Raw genomic sequence first — 25102 nt, forward strand, 5'->3', positions numbered from 1 at the left:
CACCTTACTTAATATATGTTGTTGATCCACTAACATGGAACTCACAGCCAGCAGCACCATAAAACTTGTGCCTGAAGGGAGCTCATCTAATGCATGTACTTTCCTTCTAAGGTACATTTCAGCTTTCTTGAACTTAGGAATAGTAGACAGACTTCAGCACCATGGTTGGGGGCCATTTAATACAGTGAAATCACTTCACAAGGTGCATAAATGTCTAATCGCTATGTTGTATACCTAAAATTGGTAAAATATTGTATGTCAGCTGTAATTAAAAAGCACATTTTAAAAAACACAGTGAAATCACTAAAAAACAACAAGAAAAAATTAGAAAAACATGGGGCCAAATTGACTGCACAAAGGACACTAATCATTAGTCATGAAAGGCCCATGTATATTGAATAAAATAGGAAGGCAGACTGTTGCCCTGTTAGACCTCAGCTGGGAACACGCCCATCAGGTGACCCAAGTTTTCATCACTATGCACACATGGTGATGAATGATCTAGGGGTTACCAACAAATTATAATAAATAGGCAAATTTGTAAATATGGACTTCATGAGTACTGAACATCCACTGTATGTAATTCCTGGGAATTCAGAGAGAATTCTCTGCATAGGCAGACAGTCAAAGCAGAGCATCTGGAAGATGAGGCTGATTCCAACCCTGGCCCTTTCACTGCTGCTGTCTGATCTTAGGAAAGTCATTTAACCTCTCTGAGTTCTGGTGTTCTCAGCTGTAAAATGGGAGTTATACAGTTCTTCAGCAGTTTTGTGATATTGGTCCCTGCTTACTTCAGTAAACATTAGTTGCTATTATTATTACTGATGTTTTGTTATTATTGTCATCCACTGTAAACATTAAGTCCACTGAAAGGAGAGGGATTATGAACTACAATGCCCAAGACTCCTAAATAAGCATTTACTGAAGACTATATACAGAATGCTCTTGATTGAGCCTGAATTTGGTACAAGGACAAAGCAAACAGTTCTGCTTCTTATTGAATCTACAAATTTCAGGCTGAAATTTTTCTATTTTAAGATCCAGACTAAATATAGAAAGGCCAGGTCTAAATTTAGTTAGGATGAATCTCTCTATTCAATTCTGGGTCTTTTCACTGTCACCATCCAGGGCTCCCACTGAGGTTTAATGATGCAGACCTTTTGATGTGGGCTGCACTAAACAGCCTCTCTCAGGGCTTGAAGTCTGGGAGCAGAAGGAGACAGAAAAGGGCCTAGAGACCATCTGTGAAGAAGAGAGGGAAAGAATGCTGAGAGGGGACAGGAGGATTCTCATAGATGGTAGCTTATTTCGTCTGATTTCTTCTAGAGGAAAAAAGCATGCAAACCACAGTAGGAAGGGGAAAAAAAAGAAGAAGAACAAATCAAGGAATCCAGTTGGATTTACATCAGTGCTGTGCTGGGCCAAGTTTAAAATACAGCCAGGACTAGGATCACTTATTTGTAGTGTTTTCCAATTTCCATGGTATAAGTACTTCCACCATGATGGGTTTCATGCTGCCAGCATGATGTCTAGGAACATGGAGTTGGAGAGATACACAGTGTGGGATGCTTCCTCTCTTTTGATTTCCATCAGCCTGATGGAAATTTTGTCAGGTCTTCTCCAAGGCAGCCAAGGTCAGCCAGTAGTCACAAGTTACATTCTTCTTCCTGGTCTTTTCTCTCAAAACTACAAATTGATTCAGCCCACCAATTGCCTCCCAAGTTGCTATCCATTATTTTACCACTGCCTTGCATGGTTCTCTTTCCTGTGGGATTCTAGTAAGAGATTCTTCACCAAAAGCTACCAGACCACCACTTGTCTAAGGTTACTCTAACAGCAGCTCTCACTTCACCATGCCAACTTTTGCATCTGTTTGGGATAGGACATACAATTCTGTGATAACAGTCTCACTCACATTGGCTTCTGACAAGAAAAGCTTTTTATTTTGTTCATGCTACATGTTGAGCTGGGTTGGGGGACCCTGCTCTTCCTCATCATCCCTAAGGGACCTGGTCAGAAGAGTCCTCTCTGAAATGTCCCTAGCCACCATAGCTGGCTCACTCTGCAAAAAGAAGGGGCTGATTCATAGTAGCTCCACAGACCGGAAGTGGCGCCCATCACTTCATCACACCTCACTTGCCAAATCCATCTGGTGGACACACCTAATTCCTCCAGATGAGATCCAGGAGGATGTGACCTACAGCATTACTGACCACTGCAGGGTGCTGAGCCTGGGCTGCTGATTCATCCAGAGAATAAAACCAAGGTCAGAGATGAAAGCTTTGTCTACGAAAGTCATTTCTAAAGAAACATTTTCCACTGCAGCTACTGATTCTGCCCTGAACCACAGCGTGATCTCAATGCTGTGTCATTAGTCATGAAAGATCCTTGAGGCTGGATGGCTGTGCTATTATTGTCCCTCCAGTGAACATCTGTTGAGTGATGGTTCCTAGGAGATCATAGCCAATAGGCCATGGGATTTCTCAACTGACCTTTTAAGGCCAAGCTCTCAGACATGCTGAGCAAACTTTGCCAGTTTTTTAAAAATCCCCTCCAGGCTAAATCATCACTAAGGTTGTGCAGGAGGTTAACTCAGGTGAAAAAATATTAACTGTTCATCTCCTTCAGTGCCTCCTTCAGTGCCTAAAGGGAACACATTAGCTCAGGCTATATTACCAAGTACTAGCCTTGACCAGTGGCATCTCCTTTGTGATTACTCATTTGAGTTGAAAAGCCATTTGAAACAAGAAAAATGAAGAGTTAAATCCTGTTTTCAGTAATATTTCACTAGGGTATCAGCCAACTACTTGCCAATGCATTCCAGGCATTGTAGAAATGGGAATCATACAAAGGTCAATAAGACTTATTTCCATTCCTCAAAAAATAGTTATGTGGAATGAGAAATCCTCAACAAGTACAAGAAAATGGAAAGAGAAGAAAAACAAAGATCTTGAGAAGGTAGGGCTGAAGTACACAGTTTCAAGGTCCAAAGTAAACATCAATTTTATTAAGTACCACCTTTATTACTTTGAAATCTTATTTTTTAATGGCAGATGGTAAAAACAAGTCTCTTGTGTCTTATTTCTGTTCTAGCCACCACTTCTCCCTGGATAGATCCATTATTACACCTTCAGAAATATTTCATGAATATATAACATATACAAGCATATATATTTTTACCTTTTCCTCCATTTTTATGGACAAGTGGTAACCTATTACATATAGCATACGTCTTGCCTGAGTTTTTATTTCAGAGTCTAGCCACATCAAAATCCATTAAGAGACTTAATTTTTTTTCATTATGAGCTAAGTTACTTGCCGATATAATTTGTTTAACCAATTCTCAATTAATGAATTAGTATTCATATTTGGAAATAACAAAAAATAAATAATAAGCACAATATTACCCAAGGCACAAGTTTCTTGAGAGCTTGTTTGGAGGTTCTAGCAGGGGAGCGCAGCTACTCGTATACCCTTGATCGAAGACCGGTCCTCTCCTCTTGGGGGAAAGTCGTCCTCTTCGACCGAGCGCACAGCTTCGGGAGGGACGCACATGGATCGGTGAGGGAGGAGGGGGACACCCACCTAGCCAGCCAGATCAGCCGAATCAACCCTGGCGATCAATGGGGTGACAGATGTCGCAGCCAGATCGCCCTCACATCCCCAAGGCACAAGTTTCTAAGAATAGATTGATGTTAGAAGTTTGCAAGCATTTGAATTAAATCTTAATGTACATTGCCAAATTGTTCTCAGAGGAAGGTGCACTGGTTAACACTCCTACCAGATTACAAGAACATTTTTGTCTCTTTATACCTGGTCAATGCATTTCCAATCCAAGGGTGAAAATGATACATCATTTTAGCTGTAATTAGCATTTCTCTGAGTGTCTGAGAGAGGTTGCACACCTTTTCAACTGTTGAAGACCCATGTATGTTTCCTTTTTATGACTTCACTATCTACTGACTCTGAAAATTTCCCATTGAGTTGAAATTTTTATTGATTTGTAAGAGCTCTTTATATCTTAAGGAAATTAACTGTTTTGTGATATAAGTTGCAAATATTGTTCCCAAATGGTCCTCTGCTTTGCTCTTATTTTTTTTTCTGTTGTTGCAGAGGAACTTCATTCACAAATACAGTATTATATATTTGTAAAGCCAGGTTAATCAGTCTTCTCTTTTACCAATTTTCCTTTATGACAACTATTTTCTTAGTTCAATATTATCTTCTTTAAAAAACTATGATTTATTCTATTATCATTATAATTTCATTTAGTATGTCTAAAATTTTGATCATGTAAAATTTAAACTGGTAAAAAATGGAATCACTGGTTACCCAGTTGTTTTAACACTACTTTTTAAATAAATCTTAATTCCATCACTTATTTGAAATATCACCTTTTGCATACACTAAATTTCAATATGTATTTAGGCCTATTTCTAGATTTTTCAAAACTGTCATAAATCTGTCTTATTTAAGTATTGGTGCTGCAATATTTAGTTATATCTTTTCTATATGTTTGATTATCTACTAGGACTTTTGAATCAGTTTATCTTGTTCTCACCCTCTCTTCCCCAAGAACCCTTTAGTGTTTTGGGGGGATCACATTAAGTTTATAGTTTAACAGAAAGAACATGCATCTCTGTAATTCATGCACTATCCTGTTTAAAACAATGTACTTTATTGTTTGTTTTCTCAAGCTTACTTTATGCTTTCAAGAACATTTAACATTTTCTTGTAAATTATTTTTATGTATTTTATCATACTTGTTCCATTAAATGGAGCCTCTCCTTTGATATTTTTTCCAATACATGTTACTATGTTCTGTTTCTAGGCTACTGCCTGGCGATATAGTCATCCCAGGCCTTTTTAAAACAATGATAATTAGTGATCTTTTTATCTTATTGCTCTTCATAGTTTGGGGGACATCTGCCAAATTCCTAAGTAAAATCCTTCCCTCTCTGGCTGCAGATTTCTGCAGCTCTGCCCGAAATGTTTTAATCATTGTCTAAGATAAAACTAGGAGCGGTGGCTGCTCTGGAAACGTCAATGATTTCTGTTCATTTATGCATCATTAGGCCTGAGCAAATGATATTCAGGTAGTTACTCTTATTCTATAAGGCCTCCTCTCTAGGGCGGTCAGGAGAGAGTGGATGGCAAGATATTACTATCAACTTAATCTCCTCTTAAAGAAGAAACAATAATTTACCTGCCAAAAATGACTTCCTGACACTACTGCATTTTTTTATATTTTCTCTGCAGGCCCTGCCATCAGCCACAGTGCTGCCTGGTCACAGAGAACCTGAACTAGGTTCAGCCCAACCGCCTGCTCAGCCACTCACACAAAGCTGCAGTCTTGGAGATATGAGAGGCCAGGCCCCACCTGTCAGGTCTACATCATCAAGAAATGCAAGCATTTCCTCTGGTGCCTTTGGTCCTCATCAGTGCACACACGAGGCCGGTGCTATGATACAATGTCCTAGGACACCTCTCTTCCACTTTCGTCATGAAAGTGCACATAGTTTTTCCAGTATTTCATAACCAACGCATACTAGTTCCAACCAATTTTAGGGTGAGGTTGCTCATGTCCAAAAATCCTGCCTTCTTTCACTTTTCACGGAAAGTTCACTAAGCCTAATCATGTGCCCCAGGAAGGCCTTTCGTTGTACTGGGCTCCATGCAGACAATATCCTGAGATGCAAGTGCAAACTAGCTGGCTGGTTATTTCTATCTTTTAGTTTCTGGTGTGTTTTTCTTTTCTCTTGAATTGCTTATTTAGGAATGCACGGACAAAGAAGACTGATCAGACACAGCCTTGCGAGGCATTCATAGGTAAAGAGCAAAACCAAATCAAAGGACTCATCCAGTCAATATTTGTAAGCACTTTGCAGGCAGCAGGGTAGCAACCACAGAGAAGACACCATCGCCTTATACACCTCCCTGGAGAACCCCAGCTCTTCATAGCCACACATTTCCCCAGATACCCAGGATCCATCTGAAGGCACCTTGACTCTGACCATTGAGGAATTAGCTCACCATCTGACTGTTCAGTTTGCTGAAATATGCTGGCCTTTTTCAGGATGAAAAGCCAGCTCTAAAATCATGTCCACAGATGCCTATTATTTTTTTAGGACAAATGATATGCCTATGAAGAATTAGGTGATTGGAGGCATTTTTTTTTTCCCCCCTAAGGAAGTGGTTCTCCCACTAGAATAATTCCTAGTCTTCAGAAGAGCAAAACCTGTAACAAACATGGAAACAGAGATTGAGGAAGAAGACTTTACCTAAATGCTGTTAGGGCAAGTCCTGTGGGAAGGAGAAGTAGGGGCATGTTTTAGAGCAGAAGGAGAGCTCATCTGAAGACAGAAGAGTGGCCCCAGATATCCAGCTATCCCAGGTCAAAGCACCTGAACAGCAGCGAGGAAGTTTCCAGCAACAGGTGGGTGCACAACAGATGTGGAAGGCAGACCCTGCCTGGAACATTCTGACATTCTGGATCTGGATTGTCCAAAGACAGAGGCCAGGAGGGAAATAAGGATACACCAAGTTGGAACTAGCTGTATAACAACAGATCAAAGGCCTGTTTGTACAAAATGGATGAACAGTTGTTCAAAGGAACAAATAGCATCAAAATGTGTTGACCATTGTTCAACGTGAAATTTCTAAGGTGGGCAGAAGTGTGAGAAAAGGGTGGAAATGTAGAGAATGTAATGAAGAGACACCTAGGTCTGCCTACCCACTTAGAACCAGTTCCAGAGTGGGAGGGAGGCCTGGTCAAATAGACTCCTGTGCTCTTCCCCTTTTTTTCATCAACTTTTTGCATAAGCCTGGAAATGAAACTAAAGCAGTCATATTATAGTGCAAAAAATTCACTATATCTAAATCCAGCCTACCTCCAGTAATGCTCAGGGCGAATTCACTACCATATTTTGTGATCCATATCTTCTCTCATTATCTGGGCTAATTTCTTCAGGTTTGAGGTTTGGGAACACACTGAGGTGTACTCCCAAAAGAAGGTCTGATCTTATCACTGGTTTTCAGACAATTTTATCCTTGAAGATCAAATCCAGAAGATTTTCTCTCCTGCTAAAATTCAGAAGAAATAGAAAAAAAAAATTGAAACATCCCAGTGACTATAGACAGCTGAATTTTGCTGGTTTTCTTATGATCCTGGAACCATTAACTCAGTATCAACAACATATCAATTAAATTCAATTTGGATTTGGATTACAAATTGCAATCATCTGAGAGACGAGGCAATGGAGTCTGTTTCAGAAGACCTTTACTCTGCAGCTGAGGATTAACAGACAACCACAGCCCTGCCTGCACGATTTGTCCTCGAACATGTAAGTACAAATGCATGCTTCCTATCTCTGCTGAGCAAGGAGGGTTCATCAGGATACCTGCAACTGTTGAGCGGTTCTGTAAAATGTTTGCTTCCAGAAAGATAATCATGATGTGTTCATGGTGGATGGGAGACTCATCTCCAGTATTCAGGGAATGTTAGTGCCATTTCTATTCTTTTAAAGCTCATAAGTTTTCAGGCAAGGGGCCCTAGATCCAGAATGGATTTGCCCAGGTTTATGCAATCAAATTGCTAGAAGAGAATAACAATCTCATATTTGTTGTTGTTTCATGAGAAAAGGGGAGATGGGGCTGGGAATAAATGAGTAAAAAAACCCTTGGACTTAGCAAAATTGGGTCATAAAAAAGAAAAATTAAAAATTGAATCTAGTAATTTTTAGAAAGTATCCCATTATAGGGTGAAAAGCTTTAGTTAATCAGGTTTGTTTCTTTGTGTGTTTGTTCTTGATCTGGCAAAGAATAATGACATGGATAAGAGGAACCATTAGGGGGGTGAAATCCATAGACTGGCCAGTACAGCTTTGGGTAATGTGTCAAACAGTTCCCCGAAAGTGAGAGGGAGGAAGATTACAGATTTAACCAATCGATGGGTTTTACCTATAAAGGATAAATGCTATGAGTGAGGGCCATCTCCAGGTGGTTTTCGTGGCTCCTCTAGTGTCATCTGGTTATGAAGAGCATGAAAATGCAGGCTTCGTACACACAGACACACACATACACCCTCTTCTGGGAGCTCTCATCATGGCAAACTTTCCTAAAGTTAAAAGTGAGAGTAAAACCTCACTTGATAGCCTTTAAAATTTAATTTTTTTGCACTATAATATGACTGCTTTAGTTTCATTTCTGGTTGTGAGATTTTATCCTGAGATGAACTACCAATAAAAATTTTAGTTAACACTTTAGGAACAGCTTTTTGTTCAGTGCAATTAGTTTTTCTAGAGTATTCACTTATTTCAATCAGCCAATTTAAATTAGCCTGAAAACTTGTCTACTATTTTACTGTCAAATTTATTACTCTAAAACAATCTTATTTTACCATGTAAATATTAGGGGAAAGGATTATTTGCCTTCTTGAGTAGGCGCTGAGCAATCCTGGTGGTAGGCTGGATTTAGATATCAAAAACCAATTAATATAGATTAAACAGTACAATAGACATGTAGTGTAGATAAGACAGGTTAAAACAGGGAGTAATTTGAGTGTCTGGAATGGGATAATTCAATTTACATTATTTCTAATAGGAAGAATGATCTTATTTTCAAATAGCCTTCCAAAATAAATTAAGTTGAAGAAACTATGAATATCTATAGAAAGAAATTTTGCCATGTGTTTTAACAGTCACCAAAATGACTGTCACCAAAAGAATCTTTGCTACACTAATTCCATGCTCAGAAATTTTTTCTAAGAAAAAGTGCTAAATAACGTGCATGAAAATATGTAATTATATATATAAAAGTCTAAGCGACCATTATGACCAAATGACCAGAACAACTGGAATGCTATTCAACCAGTTGCTGTAATGCACACTGACCACCAGGGGGCAGACACTCAACACAGGATCTAACCCCCTGGTAGTCAGTGTGCTCCCACAGCCAACCTCCTGTGGCCCATTCCCCCATCTGGCTGGCCAACCTCCAGGGTTCTCTCCCCAAAGCCAGCCAACCTCCCCGATAGGCCTCAATCACCAACCAGGACAAGGGACTCCACCCAGGCATAAATTTGTGCACTGAGCCTCTAATTTATTTAATAATAGGGAAACATTGGTAAGAAGAAAATAGGGAAATCATTTTATAAATTGTGATGCAAGATATATTGGACTTTTTGCAATGATTTTGACAATGTAGAAATTACTAATGTCCATGAAAAATGACCAATGCAAGATATGGATATGGATTGTACACTTGGGTTACATATATGAGTAAAAGTAATTTCTGCCAAATGAAAAGCTGAAAAGGATACATCTTCTCTTATCGTCTTATAGTTAGATGTATTGGTATTTCATTGTAATTTCTGGTATACTTGAATTTGTACTTAGCTCCTTATATGATACTTTGTATTCATCCCACCTGGAGTTAGGCAGCAATCTAAGGACTCTTCCATGTGGTGAACACACCCTGTTTAACTGTGAATAGATTAGGTTATGTTATTTAAGACCCCATCTGGGCAGAAATCCTCTGCTGGCCTTGAGAAGTGAGCTGTGGTGTTGTGGAGGCCTGATGCTGGCATCTAGGGCAGCCTCCAGGAACCGAGGGAAGTCCCTAGCTCACAGGCAGAAGGAAAAAGGAACTTCAGTCCTAGAACCTCAAGGAACCCAGCTTCCACCTGTGCTCCTGACACCCACTGAAATAGCCTCACTTTGTGGACTTTGCTGTTATCATTAGATATTGTTCATTGAAAGCTATGCATGGTTCCCAGAATGATTAGGTTTTCCTAAAGGCATCCTAGAATTATCAGTGTGGAGCTAAGCTAGAATACCCTTGAGATAAGCAATCCCCATGACATTGCCAAAAACAAGCCTTTAAGAGGTCCTTCTGACCACTTGGTTAATGTAGGTAAATTATACAATTTTCTATGGCCCAATATATACACAGAGCAACAGACCAAAACCTCTTAGATAGATGATAAATAGATCTTATAGATAGATATTGATATAGAGATAAATGAGTGGATAGATAGATGGATGCATAGATGATAGATAGATAGATAGATAGATAGATAGATAGATAGATAGAGATTTAGTGTGAGGAATTGCCCTTTTGGTTTTGGAGGCTGGGAACTCACATGATCTGTAAGATTGAGATCCAGGAAAGCTGGTGATAGAGTTCAGTTTGAATCTGAAGGCCTAAGAACCAGGAGAGCTGATGATGTAATTTCTTGTCCAAGTAAAGGAAAAGATCAATGTTTCAGCTCAAGTAGTCAGGCAAAAAATGGGTAAATTCTCCCACCCTTTTATTTTATTCAATCCCTGATGGAATGGATGATGCCCATCCACATTAGGAATGGCAATCTTCTTTAGTAAGTCAACCAATTCAAATGCTAATCTCATCTGCATGTACACTCAATGACACACCCAAGACACATCTAGAAATAATGTTTAATCTGAGCACCCATGTCCAGTCAAGATGACACATAAAATTAGCCATCACAATGGAAATACTCCACCATGGCCACTGTGGGGGTTAAGTCCTTCTTACAGATTCTTGCTCTCTAACGATGGTCAGAATCAACACCAAGCCATTGCTCAGTGCTTTTAACAAAAGTGCATGTCTGAAGATCATTCCCAAAACACCAAATTATGAACCATTGCTATATCTGTGAACAAAAAATGTACTTGAGACAGGGTTAAGGATTAAGTGGCTTTCAATCTTGCTCATGGGTTTCTGTATTTTTTTAATCCTTGACGATGATAATAATTTCAGGCATTACAAAGGAAGGAAAGAAGATGCTGTGTTTTGATTGAACTGATCAGGTGAGACACATTCCACATGGAGTGGCTTATGCTTGGTCAAGTCTGTTCTTTAAGTGGAGATTCCTATAGTATCTCTACTTCTCAATCTTCATTTGCTACAAAGACTCCTCTGAACCCTGGTCAGTGGCTCAGGTGGTTGGAGCATCATCCCATACACCAAAAAGTTACAGGTTCAATTACCAGTCAAGACACATACCTAGGTTGCAGGTTTGATCCCCAATTGGTATGTATATGGAGGCAACCATCTCTCTCTCTCTTTCTCTCTCCCTCTCTCTCTTTCTCTCTCTCTCTTTCCTTCTTTCTTCCTCTCTCTCTTTCAAAAAATCAATAATAATTTTTAAAAACATATATTCTTGGGTGAGGATTTTTTTTAAAAAGACTCCTCTGACTTTCTGGATATTAAGTATCTTGGAAAAATAGGCAAAATTTCTATAACCTGATAGAAGAGGAAGAAAGGAATTGTCTAGATCAGCACATCTTCAACTTTAATACACACATGAAATTCCTAGGCATTGTATTGATATGCAGACTATGGGTCAATTGGCCTGGGATGATTCCCAAGATTCTGCATTTTTTTAATATATTTTATTGATTTTGTACAGAGAGGAAGGGAGAGAGATAGAGAGCTAGAAACATCAATGAGAGAGAGTCATTGATCAGCTGCCTCCTGCACACCCCCCACTGGGGATATGCCCACAACCAAGGCACATGCCCCTTACCGGAATCGAACCCGGGTCCCTCCAGTCCCAAAGCCGACGCTCTATCCATTGAGCCAAACCGGTTTCCGCAGATTCTGCATTTTTAACAAGCGTCCAGGTAATGTGAATGCCACTGACCCAGGGACGTCACTTTGAGTCTCAAGGCACTAGAGGGAACACCAGTATATGATTGTTGTGCTTAAGAGTGCTCTAGTGGCAAAGTTCTCTAAGGAATGAAGAGTCTTGATTGCCAATAATATTGCAATAAGTATTAGAGAAAAACCGTCATGGTGAGAAATGTCAGATAAATACTTTGAATGAACTCATGAGCGGCTATTGTGGTGCTGAAAGGGCTGTGGGTGGGACTCTGATCACTGATCTGACACCAAGTAGCTATTTCCTCAGGGTTTCAGCTTTCTTGTCTGAAGTGAGTGGGTTGGATAAGATGAGCTCTAGAATTCCATTCCGCTCTGAAACTGAGATTCTTATGACTGAAGTGGAATGATTCCATAGTTGAACTTCATTACTATGCATGTAGAGTAATACAGTCATTAAAGTTGACATGAGGGTGGAACACTGAGGAGTTCTACTGGTATAAAAGACATCCAGATGTGGCAGATTTGAATTTGCATGTTTAACTGCTATTTTCCCAGGGAATCTGAAATGTCAAAATTGTATTCGTGACAGTTGTGAGCCTGCAATGTCATAGTCCAGAATCTACTTGTCATGCAGAGTGAATAGTTGTGTTGGTCAAAATCATGGGGTTGGGATTGGTGTTGTTTTCTTGAACCTCCAAGTCCCTAAAATGTTTCATCAGCTAGAAAGAAGTTGGAGAAAGGTCTGTGGATCTGGTGAAATTAGTCAAGTTATAATATTAATTTAAAGTGTAATGATTAAATAAACAAACAAACAAACAAATAAAGTGTAATGATTATAACCTGAGCCCTGGTAGCTTTCTCTTTTATAAACTTTAAGTGGTAAGTAAATCCATTTCTGTCCAGCAATGTGATTGAACTGGGGGCATGTAGGATGCTTATAACCAGTTCTCTTTGGAGCTGCTTACCTAGAGCTACATGGAGTGAGAGGCAGAGGTGTATTGTACCCCAGATCTAGCTGCTTTCAGCAGTCTGCCTTTTGGCCTCCTAAGGCACAGTCTGCAAAAAGGAACGAATGCCAATTATGGAAATAAACGAAGACCACCCAAATGAAAGCAAGCAAAGTCTATTCAGAGGTTTCTATAGCAGGGAGTTGGCCACCACCACTTTTGTTTAGTAGAGACTCAAGGCAGAGGAGCAGGAAAGCACATGGTGAAAGGGGACATCTCAAGTGTACCCTGATGGAGAGTGCTGGCCTGGGGAAGCTACCTTTGTAATAGGCATCCTATGTAATTGGTTACAGGAGCATATTTGGCTTTCTCTGATCAGGGACAATAATTAGGGAAGCTGCCACTTATTGATCAAGCCCTGGCCATTTGGAAGCAATTATTACAGAGTTGTTGGTTGACTCCTGCATTGTTACCAGAAATAGAGTCAACTTCCTACTGAAACACATCTGACTTACAGATAGCCGGCTGGCTTCCTGCAGGTCTTATAGCAGGTTGCCTCCTATGCCTTCTTCTGTAGATAAGGGGTTGTTTCCTAGGCAGGTCTCTCTCTCTGCAGGTGGTGAGGCAGAATTTCTATCTTTCTATATGGTCTGGCCATTATCCATTTGCATATTCAGTCTTTCAGTTTTTAACTGTAGCTAATGAGGGGAAGGTCTTCCCAAAGCTTTTAGGGAGTCAAAATGGTGCCCAAATCAGTGACATAAATCAGTATCCTAAAAATCTTTTCTAAGATGAGAGTACCCTTCTAATTCAATCAAGGAGAAAGACCATATTCCACTCTAATGGAAAGGAAGCTTCTCTAGTGGGTTATATGTTATCCCCATACCAGAAAAGGCAGATGTTGGTAGAGGATCTAGACACTGGAGAGCAAAAGGCTGAGAGAGATTGTTCCAAAGAGATGTATGGCAACAGATCCAAATAAGCAAAATACTTGGGAGATAGGAGAGACAAAAGAGCATTTAAGACCAGCCAAGTTCTGTTGTGCAGATCCCATATGCTCCAAGAAATTTTTGACTAATGATGTGATTTTTAAACGTAACTTTATTTGGGTTGACATATACCCTGGAGAGAATGTGTAGGAACATCTGAGTCTCTGAACTTGAATGCTAAACTTTAGATAAAGGACCAAAATGGCACTGGGGTTCATGTCATCTCTGTGAGGTTGAGGCATGTTAAAGTAAATGGATAAAACCAAATGTGTGGATATGTGGAGTAGAAGGTCATACCCAACAGGTCTTCATCCAGCACAGTCCTTTGTGAGAGCTTGTCTAGAAGGCCGTCATCTGAGCAGCCTTTCTCCCTGGCACCTTTTCAGCCAAACAACCAGCCCTTTTGGGGTGGCCATAAGGGTTTTCAGTTAGCACCGTGACAAACTATACTGGAGCTTGAGGGAAAAAGATAAATCAGTAATACTAATCTTGTTTTAAATTCAAATTTTGGTGATTTTTTTTTCATAAATATTTACATTAACTTTGATTTATTTAAATATTGCAATAAAGAATTCCTTATCTTAATTACTAGGTTTTCTGGTGCCTTTTTACATTTTGCACCCACAGAGGGTGCCTGGCCCTAATCCCAGACCTTCGTGGCATGGATCACTTCCCTTTGTAGACTCTTTTTAATTTACACATTACAGAGCTCTGTAATGTGAGGAAGAATGCATAGGTGAGAATCCCTTATAAGAATATTGTGAAGCACAAATTGAGTGATACAGAGTAGCTCTGGATTTTGGAAGTAACAAGTAGCTCTGATTTTGAGGTTGGGCAACCCACAAGGCTGCAAAGCAGGGTTGTGGACACAGCAAATCCTGCTCCCAAATGAGAAGCAAGATGAAAAGATGGCCATGTGCATCAGGAGGCAAAATCCATGAGCATAGGAATAGCTATTTTATCCATGTTGTAACCTCAGTGCTGAATGCAGGGAAGTTGCTCTTCAAACTGAATTAAATTCCCTGCCTTTTCATCTGGCTTTTCATGTGGACAGTAACCTCATCAACAGAGGCATCTTGGATGTAAGTACCATGTGAAAAACCGATGATGCTGATGGTGAATGCAATAATTAAATCCCTGGAAAAGAGAAAACTGTAAAAAGAGGCTAAGATGGTGAACACTTGTCTGTGAATGGCATTGGTCTCTTGGATGAGCAGCACCAATCATGTTGAGGCTATTTCATTCTCACCACCCATGGAGGACAGGAGTGGAACTGGGGTGAGGGTGTGTTCCTCTGGCTGCCTTGGGAGAACACTCCAGCACTCATGAAAAGCACAGCAGAATGGAAGGGCCAATGGGCTGCCAGATAAATTACAGGACTCCCAGTCAAATCTGAATTTCAGATAAGCAACAAATACTTTTTTAGTTTAAGTATATCCCACTTGGGCATCCTATACTTTTATTTGCTAGCTTCGACAACCTAAATATCAGGGGTTGGAATTTGAAGCATGCAGATGGATCACCATACCAGTAATAAGAGACTGATTGGTTGGGGCTATTGAGAGCCAAGCAAGAGCATCCTAATGAGCAGTGTTCACCTCCCCAACAGAGTCCCCACAGAAGCCCAGCATGGCTCCAGATCTTTGTAAATTCCTAAGAAAAATCTTCATCAGAAAGATGCAGGGAAATGGGGGGAGTTGTGAAGAAAGGCGAGAATAATGATTAAGGGGGTTGGTTGGGACTAGTTGATTTATGGTTTATGAGTAGAGATTTAAAGAGCCAGATAGGATTTACCTTAATTATACAATGACTAATTATTCAAAGGCTAATGACAGAGATGAATGCCTGTAAATATCTTTCCAGGCAAAAGCACCAAAGGTGATTAAACTCTGCTAGACTTAGGGACAATGGGACAGGGTTAAGAGAAGAAGAAAAAGTTATTAAGATAAAGAGCTTTCTCTAAAAACACCACAATCCTATTCATAATACATCCTGTGTGTTACATTGATCTCTTTAACATTTTATCTACTTTTATTCTTTGGATGTACTCCTCATTTGTGAAAACTTGGGTTCCTTTCCTTGGGAATTCACTATGGACAGGGAGTGAATTCACTAATAGGTAGAGGAAGGAAGTTTCTGAAACACTAAATAACTCAGTGTTAGTTGATGTATAAAATATGATAAGATTATTAAAAACACTATATAATACAGGAATGGGTTGGCATTTTTTTTAATCCCAGAATAATTAAGATTTGCTGATGGATGCAAATCCCTAGGACTTACTTAATTCTAGAGATTCTAGGAAGAAAAACAAACTTAATATGGCAAGTTTGTATTTTGAAGGTCCTTCTTAGAGACAAGCAACATTATTTTAAGTCATGGATGATGACTGCAGAGATCCAATTTTACATTTTATTCAAATATGAATTTGAGCCGAGGCCAGTTTGGCTCAATGGATACAGCTTTGGCCTGGGGACTGAAGGGTCCCAGGTTTGATTCCGGTTAAGGGCATGCACCTTGGTTGCAGGCACATCCCCAGTGGGGGGGGGGGGGGGGGGGTGCAAGAGGCAGCTGATGGATGATTCTCTCTCATCAATGTTTCTAACTCTCTATCCCTCTCCCTTCCTCTCTGTAAAAAATCAATGGAAATATATTTTTTAAAAATATATAAATTTGAATCTCAAACACTACAAGTCTAGAGGGAAAGTAGGAGCAAGGCTTCTCCCTCACAAATGAGCCCAACTGCTCACACACTTTAGCAGTTCGTTGGCCATCCTTACTTAGGCAGCAAGCACACATGAACTGATTAACACAATGTTCACCCATTAAAATGGTCCCACGAAGAATGCTCCTTGCTAGTACTGGTAATGAAGGCGAAGGAATTTACGAAAGTAATGGCTCTTAGCCAGATAATAGTTTTGTGAATGACTTTGGTCCCATGCTCATACATTTAAAGTAGGAATGAACTATTTCAATTTTTATTGTCTGTAATTTACACATGCTATTGGGAATATAGTGATGTGTGGGAATTGGAAAGTGGAAAGTCTTAGGATATGCCTGTCACCAATATCTGGATCTACTGTCATACTTTTCCTTGGGGAAAACAAATCAGAAAGATAAAGAATTCCACTTGATACCTTAATTAGTTTGGCTCAATAGGTAGAACATCTGCCTGCAGACTGAAAGTTCCTGGGTTCGATTCTGGTCAAGGGCATGTACCTTGGTTGTGGGCACATACCCAATAGGGAGTGTGCAGGAGGCAACTGATAGATGTTTCTCTCTTATCTATGTTGCTAACTTTCTATCCTTCTTTCTTCCTTTCTGGAAAAAAAATCAATTATATATATATATATATATATATATATATATATATATATATATATATATTTTTTTTTATTTTTTTTTTTTTTTTTAAGAATTCCATTTGAGTTGTTGTATCATCTATACCACATGTGTCAAACACAAGGCCCGCGGGCCAAATCCGTCCCGCCAGGCCTTGCAATGTGGCCTGCACCGCGCTGTCATCACTGCACTCAGCTGCGTTTCCATCACAATGACAGTTTATGACTGTTCGTTCAGTAAACCATTCGGCCCGCGATTTAGGCTGGATTTTAGATTTTGGCCCCTTCTCTGATTGAGTTCGACACCCCTAATCTATACAGTGGATTTAATCTTGTCTCTGTTGCCTACCTCTCAGTATGAGGATGTAAGGTTGCTTTCATAATGTTCACAATCCCTAATCCACCAAGAACTGTGTGGTCTTTCAGAAATGCAGAACTTTTGATACTTGTTTCCCAATGTTCACCACTTCTCATCATGTCCACTGGTTCCCAAGTAGGAATTTGCTGATAGGAGCCCCAGAGTTATGACACAACACATGTTTCTAGGTAACATTTTAGATGTATAATCAGAATCTCTGTTTTATAGAAAATACAATTAATAATCTTCTGGATACAAATTAGTTTGTAAGCATATTGTGAGACATAATATGTGTGCATCAATGATTCTGCTCAGAACAGCTATGAATTTATCATGCTTTTATTTACTGGGTTTTTATTATTTGCCACCTATTTAAGTTCAGTAAGAATATGTATTAATAATTATAATTAGGCTTAGGAAAAATTAAAGCCAAGTGAAAACAAATGGCTACATCTTTAGAAGAAAATTTATTTCTCTGTTGTCAAGTTAGCATGGCATCATTAAGGATTCTAGATTGTTGGCAACTTCTACGTGTCTATTTGCCCAAGAGGAAAAGAATGAGTCTGAGCTCCCCTGCCCAACCTACAAGGTGATACAAACATTGGATTTTTATTTTGTTTTTAACATCGGCAAACGTGTAAGAAACCAAAGTTGGTGCATTGTAATTTTATGACTTCCTTTGGTACTGTCCCACTGATGGTGCCAGTCCTGTCAATTTCTGTGGGTGCCATCAGGGACCGATAAAATGGCAATGCTACATGTTACAAAACTATCTGGAGTAATTTGTCTGGATGTCCTGAGGAAGGCAATTCTCTAAAACATTGACCATCTCCTGCCTCCTGGAAAGCATTGAAATCCACTTGAAGATGATTCCTCCAGACTGGCAGGCACGGGCCAGTGGCACCCATGACACTCTCCAGAGAGGCTGTGTGGAGTGATAATCAAGCTTGCACAGTGCAGGGAGCCTCTCTGCAGCTAAACCATTTCAGTCACTTGTCTGTAAGAAGATGATTTTCTTTTTATTTAGAAAAAAAAATTAATGCTATAAGAAGTACACGGTATCCAGAAGCCTCAGAAGAGGGGGCTGGTGATTGCAAGGCCAACCTTTTCTCTTTTTGGACTATCTGGGAGGTATCTTAATGCATGGCTGGAGAAACCCAGGGGTATAGGCACCATGGGCTGGTTCACTTATTATATAATTCTCTGCATAAGCAGAAGTAACAGCTTCTTCGAATGGTCACCTGGAAAAGTGTGTCTAGCAGAAACCCTGGACAGGGACTCAGGAGACATGTGTTTTCATTCTGTTTCTGCCATGGATGGCTATATAACCCTGGGTACATTGCTTAACTTCTCTGGGCCTCCATGTGTATGTGTTTTTAAATAAATCAAGAGATTTAGACTTGATCTTTTATAGCTCTTATGATTTACAACTCTGTGCTTCATTAATATAAAAATTTATTGTAAGCTCAATACTTTTCTGACATGAGTTTGGGCTAATTTTTCCTAGCCACTCTCCAGAACCAGAATTTTAACATTAGAGAATGCAAAATGTGATGTCCATGTGCTCCTCAGATCAGGCCCCCGAGAGCTCCTTGTAAGCATTATTTCCATGTGCAAATGAAAGACATATTCCATATGTCACAGGCTTTGGGATTTGCAAATGTGCATGTGGTCTCTTAGAAAACAAGAGACTCATCACTGTTAAGTTGATCTCATTACAGAGTAATAAATTGGAAATTTCAATGAAATCAGCTTGATTTCCAACTGACAAATTTTGGTTGAAGGGTGGAAAAAAATAATCATATTTAAAGCTGCAACAGCTGTTATATGGCAATATATTTTAAATCCCTTTTGAGGAATTAGTTAATTAATTTTAACATTGTTATACTCTCCTTAATAGTGTTCCAAAATACCTAGCGGTGATTAACCGTGATTGGAATTTTTATCAGTCATGATCTAATACATTTTTTCTGAAAGGAAGATTTTATTGCACATTAAAATTATTTTGTTTGAATTATTTAATTATAGATCTTAATCTTGTTTGAAAATATAATCTTTATTCAATATCATGCAAACTTAGCGCTTCTCTTCAAAAAAAATTTTTAACTTTGCATGAATTCTTTTCTTTTTTACTTTTTAAAATACCATTTACTTTCATGTGGCTTTAATGAGTAATTGTTTTCAATGGTTTCTGAGTTTCAGTCAGCAATATTTCACTCCAGAATAAAAGGTAATGATCCATAAATTCTTAATGCCACATTTTTATAGCCAGTAAATTAGTCTTTAATGGGTTCAATAAGTTCTGTGATGTATGTCATTAATTGTTAATGGTGTTTTAACTAGATAATTGTTATGAAAGGCTGTTTATCATCACTCTGGTGAATGACTGATCCATGCTATCTGTTCCACTTCATAGTATAGTGCTTATTTTATCTGGCTTTGTGTACTGAGAGCAGATCAGGTACCCAAAATGTGCAGACCAAATATTAAACTCCAACACCAGTGTATCATGTGGCAGAGACATAACTCTACACCTTCAATTCTAATTTATTTTTATCTTCTGTATCAGTTAGCCATTGCCCCTACAATGCTGAGTAACAAACCACCCCAAACCTCAGTAGCTTAAAGCAACCATATAGCTAACAACTACAATCAACTGAATTTCAATAAAGGACCGTATGGGTGGTCCTCGTCTAATCAGTTGAAGGCTATCAAAGCAGAGAAGAATGCAGTGTTGACTCCTATCTGAGTTGGCAGCCGACTGCATGCCCTACAATTTTGGACTTTCCAGCCTCAACACATGCGTCTCCAGGCGTGGTGGGGCCCGGCTGATCTAGTCTGGGTTTATCTGGGTTTGGCTCATTGAAAATAGGTTGGGGCTATGCCTGTCCTTCAGTCTCTTGAGCTACTGAGAGCATGCTCTTCTTGAGCAATGGCAGAGAAGCAAAGGGCTAGCCTTATCACTCAATGATATTTCAAGTCCTACTTACCTCCCATCTGCTAACATCATTGGCCAAAGCCAGCTGATGAGAGAGCACACAGTGTGGGCAGGGAAGCTCATGCCACTTCCAGAGTGAAGAATGACAAAGTCATGTGCAGACAGTGAAGATAAAGGGGAGAATGAAGAGTTGCCAGCTATTGTTCATTCCACCCTTCTCCTGAGCCAGATAAGGCTGGTGATCCAAGGCCCCAGAATAGACGCAGGCTCTACTTACTCCTAACATATACACCCTCTCAATCACCTGGGACCAGATGGAATCCGGGGCAGGAGGTCAAAGACGTTCTAAAAGATCCTTTGAAGGCAAAGTCTTCTTTAAGAAACTTAACCAGGCACCACTGCAAAAAGCATAGTATTATCATTTTAAAACCTCAATTTGTATTGCGCTCACTGACTGTTTACTCTTTGGTTCAATTTTATTTTTTATTTTTTGGCAACTTTACATGGGTTATGGATTTATTTTCCAGCCTAATAAATAGGTTTACTTTTGGCTTTTAAATGCTACAACTTCCCTCCTCTGTGCTCATTTTATGACCTTTTCCGACAGACAGTCTCTAATGCTTTTGCTCCAAGAAGGCTACAATTATGTCTGCAAAGGGAGGAGCACAGAGAAGACATGACAAGACTCCCTGGAGGGAAGAGCTCAACTTTGCCAGCAAAGATGGATGAGCTTTGAAAAGGGATTTCTCAGCCAAGGGAAAAGCATATGCAATATCAGAGAAAATGATAATTGGAAATAATCGATAATCACTTTAGTATAACCAAGCCCAACTCAACTGTTACATGGTCAAATATTGAAACAAGGTTATGAATCACATACACAAATGTATACACACACACACACACACACACACACACACACATACTTTCAAAGCCTTCAGTATCATAACATACAATTAAAAGAATCTACAATGTCAAGGAGTTTGTTGGCCTCTCTCTGGATTAGAAAATTAATTATGGGTTCAAATTTATAGGACAGTTGAATGTATGAAATTAAGGAGAAAGAAAAATCAAGGATGGCTCATTTTTCTACTTTGGTTGATTGTGTAGAGGATAAGGTCATTACCTCTCCTGGGAACAGAAGGATGGGACCCATGGGATGGAGCAAGGATGGAGTTCAGACACAAAGACTCTATCCATGCCTGTGAGGCAGGTGCTTATCTGGGTCTGAAGCACAGAAGTGAATCAAGGTTTGAAAATAAAGAGCAGAAAATAAAGAGCAGAAATCATAGATGTGATTAGAAGTTTTATGGTCCTGACACTCCTGGGAATGGAGGGAGAAAGGGGGAGTGATGGGGCTGTGGAAGGCAAAGTGGAGAAGTGTGAGAACCAGCAGAGAGTTGAGTCTCAGAATCTAGAAGAGGAGTAACCTCCAAAGAGAATGGGCAGAGGGCCGCATGCCTAACAGATGAGAAGATCACTGAACAAAAGGCTGAGGGTTTAGGAATAAAGTTATTATTTTTTAAATTAAGCAACAAAACCCTTATTGGGATGCTCGGATTGCTTGCCTGCCACATCTGGTCTCGGGAGATGGCAGACCTAAACTGAGGAGCAGCAGCTTACGCTGCAGTGGGTCCAATCGAGGAAGTACATAGATTCTCAGTGAGTCACCAGGTGTGGGATTCACCACATTGATACAGGTTCAAACTTGGTGCCAGTGCTAGGTCTGAGCCACTTAGCAAATGTTCCTGGGTATACCAAGTGTAGCTACCATCTGCTAAGTGATCCCACACCTTTGTGTTGGGGCAGGGTTTCAGGGAGTCATCAGGATGAGGCCTGCAGAATTTATCAGGCCCAAACAGACCAAGATTTGGCCATGTGAAGGAAGGGCTCTTCTATGGTTGGGTGTGCAAGGGAAAAATGGCCTCTGTCCTAGAGCCACACAACTTAGTCCATCCCAGAATTTGCTGGTAGGAGATAGAACTCAGCAGGGTGAGGCTTCTGGGAATTGGGAGGATGGGGCTAGTGGGTATTCTGGGGGTAGGGAGGAGGGAGCTTCCGATTGTAGGCTTTGGGAAAGGTGGGGATGTGGCCCTTATCACAGAGCTATACAGCTCAGTCTTTTTCAGATTTTGCCCCAACTTTGGCACTGCAAAGCCACTAGGAGTCAGTTGGATGAGGCCACTGGAGGGTAGTTCTAGTGGATCTTCCATGAGAGGTAAATGCCAGTCAGATTCACAGGAAATCTATACCACTCAGTCACTGACACCTCTGGAGTCTGCCCAGACCTCTACACCAGGATGGGAAACATCAAGCCCGCAGGCCATGTAAGGTCCACGAAGTCATTTGGTTTGGCCCTGCCAAGGCATTACGGATGAGTTAATTAAATGTCTGACAAAATATAGCAGGCTAATTTTTAAGTTGATAATTTTGTATGGACTGTGAATGATGTTGTAAATATCCAACTGGCCCTTGGCGGAGAAAAGATTTCCTACCCCTGCTCTACACCTTGGTCAAGGTAGCTGACTCCTCAGCAGGGTGTAAGCTCCACAGAGTGAGGTGAGAGGGTAGGACTATTGCTTTCCCCCAAGCTGATGCTGCATGGAAGGGAATGCTCCACCCAAGAAAGATGGTGTCTGCAGTATGGGAGAGTAACTTGGTGCAGGGGTCCTTACAGATGTCCTTTCAGCTCTCTCCCCAGAGCCATAAATCCAAGACTCTTCACATTCCTTCTTCCAGAGCCAGGGTGAGTGGCTGCAAATTAAATTTTGTGCATTGGTCCTTTAAGAGGGTGCCTGTGTCTCTAGCAGACTCTAATCTCTCCCTGATGGACAGAATCTCTGCTGATTTTCATAGCCAGATATTATGTGGGCACCTCTCCCTGCCTCTGGTGCTCTGTGTTGGGGAGTCCGGATTAGGGTTGAGACCCCACTCTTCTCTGGGGAAATCCCCCACAGCTGAGATATCCCTATCTCTCCAGAACCTCAGTAACCAGGATATCTCAGCCCTGAGAGTGGGCCAACCCTGTTAGCTTCTCCACCTTTCCTATCAGTCTTGATGTGACTGCTTCTGTCAATCCTTGGTTATAAAAGTTCTCTTAAGCCAAAACCAGTTTGGCTCAGCGGTAGAGCATCGGTCTGTGGACTGAAAGGTCCCAGGTTCGATTCCAGTCAAGAACATGTACGTTGGTTGCGGGCACATCCCCGGTGGGGGGTGTGCAGGAGGTGGCTGGTCAATGTTTCTCTCTCATCGACGTTTCTAGCTCCCTATCTCTCTCCCTTCTTCTCTGTAAAAAATCAATAAAATATACTTTTTAAAAAGTTCGCTTTAATTAGTCTCCTGTTGGTTATTCAGGGTGATTGTTCTATAATTTAGTTGTAATTCCAATTTGGTCCTGGGAAGATTAAGTCTTCTATCTACTCTGTCCCCACCTTGTATATAAACCCATAATCTCTTTTCTTCTTTTTAATAATTTCTCTCCTTCTTTGATATTTTTTATTTTCTGAGACATTGTTCTCATACTTTTCATGAATTCTTGGAACATATTTTACATGAATGGTTTAAAGCCTTTTTAAAGAAAGTACAATGTCTGGGCTTCCTTAAAGGTATTTTCTATTGATTGATTTCGCCCCCTTGGGTATTACCCAGACTTTCTAGTTTCTTGGTATGTCACTCATATTTTTTAATAAAAACTAGGCATCTTATACAATACAACATATCAACTCTGAAAATTAGATTATTTTCCCTACTTATGTTTTGCTGTTATTGCTTTTAGTTTAGTAAATTTCCTGAACTAATTCTGTAAAGTCTATATTTTTTATGTGTGAGCACTGAAGTCTATGCTTAGCTAGCTTAGTGTCCAGCTAACAATTAGATTAAAAAATGTTTTAAATACCTGGAACCAATACTCTCCCAATCTTTGGTGAGAAGCCAGGCTATTCTTGCTGTTCTAATGGAGGCTGAATCATTTATAATTTGGGTGGTTAATATTTCCAACTACGGTATAGGTTTCCTGTTTATCCCTTCAATTCAGAAGTTTTCATTTTTTAAAAGGTTTAGGTAGAGAACTTTATACAGCTTAGATCTAATGTACATATGTCATAATCTTAATAAAAGTTCTTTTCAATGAAATAAGGATTTAAAAATAAAGGAGAGAGCCAGACAGGACAAAATAGATATGAAGCCACAGGAGATCTTCCTGAGTTGGAGCAGGACTCCTTCCTGTCACTCCTTGAGCTCAGGTTATATAGGAACTGACCCAGGCGTCCCAATATTCGAGTTACAGGTGGATGCGCATGTACCTTCCACTGGATAATGGGCCCATGGAGGGGGCATGCCTTTGTCATTTCAGTGACACAAAGTGCCTGGCACAAAGCTGTGCTTATAAGATCATCTCAGCAGATGTGTTGACAGTGATGGTAGGAGATTGGATTTCTCTGCCCAGGTCTTTCCCTGGCTTATTCACAGCCTGAAATCATCATTTAGACTCAGTCCTCAAAATGGACTACTTTGTTTTTATCCCACGTGCAAGGTTTGAGAAGATTTAATCTGGCATTTAGTTAAGGCTATCATTCCTGTTGTAGAAATCACTTTGTAAATTCGTCTGATTATCTGGCTCAGTTTATTTTTTAAAATCTTGATAGAAAAGTATTTGTTGCCAAGCCTGAGACATTCCCTTATTCAAATGCACACACAGAAGCAGACCTCTCAAAACAAACTAAGACAAATATACTCTCTGTGTTCAGTCCCCTTGTGGCATTTATTCCTGTGCTCCTAAGCATTAGTGGAATAAAGGAATGTCAACTTTTGTATGGCACAGACTCAAATCAATGAGAAAGAGAGGAAGGCTCCATGCCCTTTGCTTCAATATACACAAAGCACAAAATAGTGATTGGACAACAGCA

The sequence above is a fragment of the Pipistrellus kuhlii genome, unplaced genomic scaffold (assembly GCF_014108245.1).
Source record: "Pipistrellus kuhlii isolate mPipKuh1 unplaced genomic scaffold, mPipKuh1.p scaffold_m20_p_3, whole genome shotgun sequence".
In the NCBI taxonomy this organism is placed as follows: Eukaryota; Metazoa; Chordata; class Mammalia; order Chiroptera; family Vespertilionidae; genus Pipistrellus; species Pipistrellus kuhlii.